We start from the raw sequence: 8,068 nt of genomic DNA on the forward strand, positions 1-8,068 counted from the left end.
ACCTCTCTCAGTAAACATGTGGTTGTCAACAACCGCAGTTGTTCCTTCTCGAAAAAACACCTCCGCTGTCCCGTGCTTGGTGGTGCCCATGCATGTTCCATCCCACTACAGCGCGATGCAGACATCCCACAACACGAGTGGAGGATTTACTGCTATAGACTGCAACAGACTGTCACTGATCCTGTAATACAATCTGTGCTTTGGCTGCCGAACCATGCCAGAAATGAAGTCCACACGTACACCGGGCACACAGATATTTCATAGCACCATCCCATCACCTGTCCCGCACGCTGGACCATCTCAGACTACCAGCAAACTCTCCCTGCCTGCCTGTGCAGCTCCTAACCCCCCACCTCTTTGTACCAGCACTTCTTTGCGGAGATACAGTCAAGTTCTGCCATCTCACCTGTGGGCTCATTAGTGCTGTGTGCTCCAGCATGGTCCTGCAACAATATGTGTGCAGGCATTTCACAGCATGAACTGCCCCTCCTGCACATGTACTTCTCGCCTCGCCAGCAAAGACTAGACAGTACATCCCAAAAACACTGATGCGTTATTCACCTTCTTGCACATACAGTAATCCCACTAATCCTCCAGCCAGCTGTGGTACACGCACATGTGCTACCCCTGTCTGTATACCTTTGCCTGAATGGTGCTGCTGCTATCATTTATCTCAGCTCCACAGAGGAAAAGCAGCAGGAAAGAGCCACGCTACTATTCCAGAGATGCTATCCATCCTCTGTATGGATCAAGCATAACAGAATATCCAGCACTACAAAAACATATGGTGGATAATGCCACCATCAAACTCATGCAGACCACCGCAGGACTTTCCATGCCCTCTTCTGTACACTGGCAGGCAGACATACATGCCAAATTCCTATGCTGAGCAGCCCGGCCTCACCCAGCGACCACCAGACTCTGCGTGTACCTCTTTCTCCCGGTGGTTTGGTGTTGTGGTGAGAGGTATGACACAGGCGAAGACCCTGCAAAAGGAGTTAGTTACTGGGACTGTCTCTACAGGTGTTCCCCAATGCTCTTGCCGGCAGGGTTATGATCTGGAGAAGGCTGTTTGCTACTGGTTTGGCAACATATACCCCAGAATCTCAGTCACTAAAGAAGCAAGTTTCCCAACGAGCCACCGCTTCCCTGAAATCTTTCTCTGTACGACACCTGAACACGTATTTATCATGAAAGCCCCCAAGGTTCCCCACCTCACCTCCAACCCCTTTTTCTTTGTAATTTGAAGTTTCTCAGTTAGCAGAAACCCTGATTTTCAGTCTAAAACAGTCCATGCAGGATATAAATTATTATGATTAAGGTGGTTTTAGTGTTTGTGAGGACCAAGTAGATTAAACGGATTTAAAAAAAATGCAACTTCTAAATGTTTCCATTTGATAGCACCATGAGATATATTTCAAGTTGTTTGGCTACTTTAAACCTGGAAGTTACCCTAACTTTCCGTGGTTTAATTACTTACCTGGTTTAACCAAATCTTCTGAATTTATAGCACTTGGCTGGGAAACAATTACAGTAAGATCCGTGTAATACTATCTTCCTCACCTGCTGATGGTTGTCAATGCCCCTATAACAACCCCACAGCACACTGGGGAAAACACCTGAAACATCTCTTTGCTTCAGTGCTGCAGCACTGGGAAACCCAAACTAATCAGAGGACCCTCCACACACCTCTGCCTATGTCTGCTTCTGAGGGTGAAGTGGGCTCCATACCCCCACAGCAACATCCTGGTGCGGCCTCTAAATTATTTCTTAGTTTTGTGCATGGTCTGGGTCACTCAGGGCTCAGGTCCCAGCCTGGGGACCCAGGAGAGAGTCCTGCTCCACCCTTTTCCCTCCCCTGCCCAGGCTTTTATCAGGCCCAGGGCCCTTTCTGGGTTTCACTTTCCACAGAGACATGTTTCTCCAAGGTAACAAGAAGAGCAAAGTGTGACATTGTTTCACCTTGGTACTAGTTCAGTGTTTTCACTCCTGCATCGATGGAGGCCAGAAACCTCCCTTCTGGGCATTTCAGTGCTGCCCAGTGTGGGAGGTAGGGATGGTGGGGGGAAGGGACTCCATAGCATTTTGGAACAGAGACTTTCCAGGCTAGTGTGAACTGTTTGTGTGTAGGACACAGATAACAGACTACAAGCATGGCTTGCTGCTGCTGCTGCAGACAACGGGATCTTAGAGATCAGCTTAGAGACTCTCAGGTTATTTTTTTGTATTGGACTCCGTGCCTAATAACAAAGCAGGGGAGTTAATGGGATTAGGTGCTGGATGATGCGATGCTTCCATGTTATTGCTTCATTTGGGTTCTGGGATATAGACATACTTCTGGTTTACTCTTCTTCATTTTTGCTGTTCCTCTGACTGAGGATTTCTTTAGCTTGACTGTAATATCTGTTTTGTCAGGTTACGCACAACTAGTAACATGAAAAATATCTTTTAGTATCTGTGTAAAACATCCATAAACGGTGATGCTGTTCCTCAAAGGCTGCAGGTATATTTCACCTCTTCTTTTAACCTAGTACATTTCACCTCGTCTTTTAACCTAGTTGTGACCATTTGTAGCTAACATGAATGGACTCACCTCTTGTGTTTTCTGTTCAGCAGCCCTGTAGGCTCTCCTGACCATATTGATGCATGTTTCTGCCAAGTAACCTTGAAGATCTCAGGATTTCTGAGAAGTCTTGCCTTTTTCTTTGGTAAGGCAGATAATTTTACTCTAGATCATTTTGAGAGGGGAGGGGTATGAAACTTCCAGATAAGTAACTTTTACTTTGAAATTAGTAAAAAGCTGGTCCAAACTTTCACTCAATATTCAGTTATTATCCCAGACTCTTTGTCTCTTCACACCCCCTCGCACCCCATTTTAAACAATCTTGTGAGAAACCTTTGTTTCCAACACTGACCAACACTGACTGTCTTGAATTCTGCAAGTCTTCTCCAACACTGCAAAGCTCTCTCTTCTGCCTTCTCTCTTCTCCACTTGCAGATTTCTGCAGTCTCCATGGCAAGCTAAGGAAATCTAAATGATCCATTTTCATTGTTGCTTCCTTCATCGTGCCCCCACCCCCGTTCTATTTTAGTTAGTTAGTTTGTTTGTTTTTCACAGAGATCCTTAAACTTATTTGTTTAGCACAATGGAAGTATCTTTGCTTTGGTGTCAGATATAGAAGTAAATGACACAAGAAATAGTCTCCTCATTGAGCTCCTCCTGTCATGTCTAAGAAGCTGCAAACAAATGCCACTGGAAGGAGGTGGAGAGAGACTTGCACACAGAGAATTTGGGAGTATACAAACCAGATTAAGATCAAGAACTACTGAACAGACAGTGTGTGCTATTCTGAGAACATGCTAGTGTCAATGGAGGATCCAGCCTCTCTAGCAGCCACCTAGGTGAGGAGTGCCCATGTGCCAGCATGACTCTGCATCTACTTCCTGTTAGAAGAGCAGCAGTTCAGACTTCGCTCTGCACTCGTCATGAGCTTCGTCTCCTGTTTTGCCAGGAGAAGGCGGGGGCAGGGTGAATGGTACGGCTGTGCAGCCAGAGCTACACCATGTCAGCCAGTTGTGCAGGGTGCATGAGGCAGGGCTAGCAGCAGGGAACGAAGGCAGGAGGAGAGAGATTAATAGAGAAGTCTGGGGATCGCTCAGTCCCCTGCAAATCTGATCTCTATCTCTCTATGCTTTGCTGGTTTGCTCACTTTAAAAACATCACAGACATACTTGGTGCTGACACCTATAGCTAAGATTACTTTATGTTTTCCATCACAAATCTGTTTTCAGTTACTCAGAACTTTGACAGACATCAGACATTTTCCATGTTTATCTTCACTTTTTTTTTCTGAAGATGGAGGCATTTAGTAAGACGTAAGAAACAAAATTTATTTTGCAATTGTAAAAATTTGACCTTGCAACATTACCAGGCTTTTAACATATAATTTTGTATCTAATGAATAATGAAAGCTGGAAGAGATACCCAAAAGTTAAGGATTAGTTACCATTTTTAAGTTCCCATTTCCCTGAAATGTCTTAGGTGCCCTGATCTCTTCTTCATGAAGCAAACAGGTTCAGTCAGAGAAGCAGCAAGCGTGGTCTCAAAAGCACTGCAATAACGGCCTGTTGGTTCGAGCTGCCTCTGTTGCAATTCTGCGATACCTATTTTTGCATCCTGTGTTAAAGTTGGTGTGTGCTGGCAAAAATCACTAACACTGAAATGCGTCTCTTGAGCTCAGTTAGCAAAAATACTGAAAAAGCAGGCTGGGACGGAGTTCTCCTTCACCTCCTACCTCCAGCTGGACCTGGGAGAGGCATTTTCAGCGCTGCACCTGGCAACAACTGTGCTACAGGGAGCAGTACAAGCAAGGCTAGAGGCTGTGTACCCCATTTGACTGGGTATGAAACCCACTGCTGCTCAGCAGAGCTGATGGACTTGGGTTTGCTTGAGAAGGACATATGAGACCCAAATCTCAGTGGTGGTATCTACTAAGCCACCTTCAGCTCAAAAGTGGCCAGAGGTTTGCAAAGCTGCCAGGGTGATCAATGTCTGGAGGGGGTTTTCTCTTGTCCTGTATGAGGCAACAGTCAGGCAGGTAACTTGGGGGCTGCACCCTCAGTGCAGAAACCATTGACCATGTCAGGTTCTGCTCTGAGATTAACTAGTCAGGGACATGTATTGCCTTGTACCGTGCACTGCGCATTTCTTGAAGTTGCCAGCTCCAAGCTTCGTAACACTTGGACTTAAGTGGCAAGTTTTTTCTTAAAGAAGGTACGTTTAGGACCAATGTTTAAGCACCTTTCTAACTGCAAGTCATTGGGATGCTCTGGAGCCTCAGTTTGAAGGGCTGGGTTTTGGGGGTTTTTTGTTTGGTTGGTTTGTTGTGTGTTTTTATTTTTTTGTTTGTTTGTTTTGTTTTTTTCCCGTTCCTCGACTAGGAAGGCAACAGAACATGCTCTGGGAGCGACCAGAAGCCTGCAGGCTCCTGAAGGTGGGAGCCTCACCATCCTGGGGACCCCGCCGACGATTCCTGTAAAACCCACGCGAGGCTGGCAGCCATGGCCCCTACCGCGTTTTTGCCTCCGTACCTGATGCGCCCCTGCACTCTCATCCTCCCCCCGCGTCAGTGCCCGGCTTCCCTCCCCCGAGGCGCGGCGGGGCCCGGGCCCCGAGCGGCGCTCCTGGGCAGCCCCACCCCGCCCTGCCGAGCCGGCTGCATCCCATAATAGTTGACAAAGGCGAGTCCATCCCATAATAGCCACCCACGGGAAATGCTCCATAGCAACCACCCCCCACCCCACCCCCATCCCCACGCCGTGGAGCAGCCATCCCATAATACCCTGCCGGCTTTATTGGTTATGACTGCTGAGAGAATCGGGGGGGGGGGAGTTGAGCTGAGGGGCACCGGGGCGGGCGGGCGGGACAGGGTCACTGGCAGGAGGCCCTCGGGCGGGCGGTGGGACAGGGGGCAGCGAGACCGCACCACTGAGGGGTCCCAGCGGGCACCGCCGGGATTCGGGCTGGGGCCGGCAGCCTCCACCCACCCCGCCCCGGGCTGCACCGCCATCCCATAATAACTCCGTGCTCCCCCTGCCCGCTGCATCCCATAATATTTCCCAGGGAGGCAGCCGGCCGAAGGTACAGCGGCATCCCATAATAGCCCTGGGCACACGCGCGGGGAACGGTGCCATCCCATAATACTTCTCTCGTCCCCTCTCACGCCGGCCCTGCCATCCCATAATAGCCGCCTGCCCCCCCTCCCCTTCCTCCCCTTATGGGGCATCCTCATCCCATAATACTCCCCCAGCGGCACAGGGCCCGCCATCCCATAATACTCCCCGCCACCCACCTGCCCCCCTCCGGCCGCGAGAGGCCTCGCCATCCCATAATAGCCACGGCTCTCCCGCCCCCGTTGCAGGAGGCCTCGCCATCCCATAATACCCGCCGCTTGCTCTTCCCCCCCCCGCTCCCCTCCCCCCGGGCCTGCCACCCCATAATAGCGGCGGCTGAGGCCTGACCCCGTGGGCTGGACCCCGGCGGCCCCGCGGGGCTCGGCTGCCGCCTGCCCGGGCTCCCTGCACCCTCACTGCGCCCCTTCCTGCTCCCCACTCCGCCCACTGCCACCACCGGCTGCCTCACCCCAGCCTGGCCACCCACATCTGGGCTGGCTTCACCCTCTCCTGCCGGCCCTGCCTGTGTGCCTGGGCCCACTGCTGCTCCGGCTCTCCAGGGCTGTCTGCCTCAGCTCTGCACCTTCCCAGAGCCTCACCAGGGTGCCCCCGGCCTGTGCCAAACCACCCACCCAACCCATGGCCTGTGCTGCCCCAGCCTGGGCGCTGCCCGCTGTCTGCTCACCACCCTGGAGTCAGCAGAGAAGCATGAAACCAGAGCGAGCGCCATGGCGCTCTACAGCAAGGCGGTCGTGTACCCACAGCTGGTCTGGGTGGAGGACCTGCTACCGTGAGGTGGGGTCTGGGGCTGTGCTGGCACAGTGTTCATGATCGCCCAGCTCTGACCTAGTTTGCTGGGTGCTGTGCTGCCATCCAGAAGGCTCGTCACCCGTGGCCCGTGTGTGTCGTGTTTCGGTCTGCTTACAGAATGCTTTGCCCTCTGCTCTCATCCATGTTAGCAAGTGTCTGCTGTGGTAGCTAACTACTCGTCTTGCCCTCTGCTCACATGAGCATATTTTACTTCTGGACACGGTTTTTACCATAATCTTTGGGTTTTGCTTTCAGCCCCATAGCTGCTTTTGTGTCCCTGTTGTCTTTAATGTTTTTTAGGGGCTCATGGTAGCATTTCTGAGCCGCTCAGTGATTTTATTTGGCATATTCATGACCCATCCTTAAAAGCATGGCTCAGCACTTGCAACATTCTTGTTAATGCCAGCAAAAGTGTCCCAGTATCTAAGGGAAGAGTACAAAGTATAAAGCCCAAAAGCTGAAATAACAAGATGTAGGTTTGTAGGCAGAAAGGAACCAAAAAACCATAACTTCCCCCACCATGAATGGAGGCTTCAAACTTTGTGGATTGAAAGTATCTAGGTGAGCTGGGAAACAGTAATAGGTGGTGGCAAGGGACTAAATGATCTTTAAAGTCCTTTCCAACCCAAACCATTCCATGATTCTAAGGTAACGAGGTGTTTCCTTGCTGCTAAGTGGGGTGGGATGCTGCAAAGACGCCCACGTCCATTTGGTCAGATCCCCGCAGAACAAGCATGGGGTTGAGATTTTAGAGCAGCAGCAGCAGCAAGTTTAGACACCGCTGTGAGGAAAGGCGGGAAGAATTCTGTTTTCCCAGCAAGAAACCCGCTCCTGCTGGTCCAGGAGAAAGGCTCTCCATCAGCCCTCATCCCGGTGAAAGCAGAGAAGTGGTCTGCCAGGAGCATGCCCACGGCTGCAGGCCCACTAGCAGCCCTGGCACTGGTCATTGTTACTGGCAGGACTGGCAAGGTGTGGTCCCTTTTTGTGGTGGCTTTCTGGCAGTGGGTGCAGGAGCCCCCTTTGCAAACTCCATGTTTTATAGGGTGTCCCGCTGTGGTAGATCTGTTAACTGGGAAAGAATTTGCAGGGTAGCACAAGGCAGTGGAGGATGCAGCCTGCAAAGTGCCACATGTTCTCTTCTGCCTGTCGTACATGGTGTTTGCAGATGATCTTCTGTCATTGGTTAGAAACAAGCAAACAAGTGAATGCATGCAGCACTCCATGGTCCTGGAGAAAGAGCTCTGGACTTGGAGCCTAGAAGCACTGAGTCCTTTTCAAAATCCTTCCCACTTGCTGATGTTCGTGTTTCTGTGCACTAAGGCATCCACCAGGAAGCTATCCAGTCTGCATCCTTGGGAAGATAGCTGTTGCTTCTTTTTCATAGGGAGTAACTGGAGGCCCAAGCAAGGTCATGTTAGGCTGAGCTAACACAGAGATTTAGTTTGCAATGGATGGTCCTTACTATACCATCTGCATGTGACCTGTTTAGATCAATGTTACATCAGTTTAGTAAAACGTTGAGAATGCCTCATGCAGAGGAGAAACTTAAACTGCTCCAAGTCTGGCTATAATTGCATAGTTCTGT

At 50.4% G+C, this 8,068-nt stretch overlaps 1 long non-coding RNA gene across 1 annotated transcript; it reads left to right on the forward strand.

The window, feature by feature from the left end:
• The first annotated feature begins 2,135 nt into the window (after positions 1-2,135).
• On the forward strand, positions 2,136-5,384 carry LOC139829080 (uncharacterized). The gene is made up of 4 exons (XR_011741323.1): positions 2,136-2,213; positions 2,416-2,503; positions 2,614-2,708; positions 4,942-5,384. It is a non-coding gene; the product is annotated as an uncharacterized lncRNA (long non-coding RNA).
• The last annotated feature ends 2,684 nt before the right edge of the window (positions 5,385-8,068 follow it).

This window comes from Patagioenas fasciata, chromosome 1 (genome assembly GCF_037038585.1).
Source record: "Patagioenas fasciata isolate bPatFas1 chromosome 1, bPatFas1.hap1, whole genome shotgun sequence".
Taxonomy (NCBI): domain Eukaryota; kingdom Metazoa; phylum Chordata; class Aves; order Columbiformes; family Columbidae; genus Patagioenas; species Patagioenas fasciata.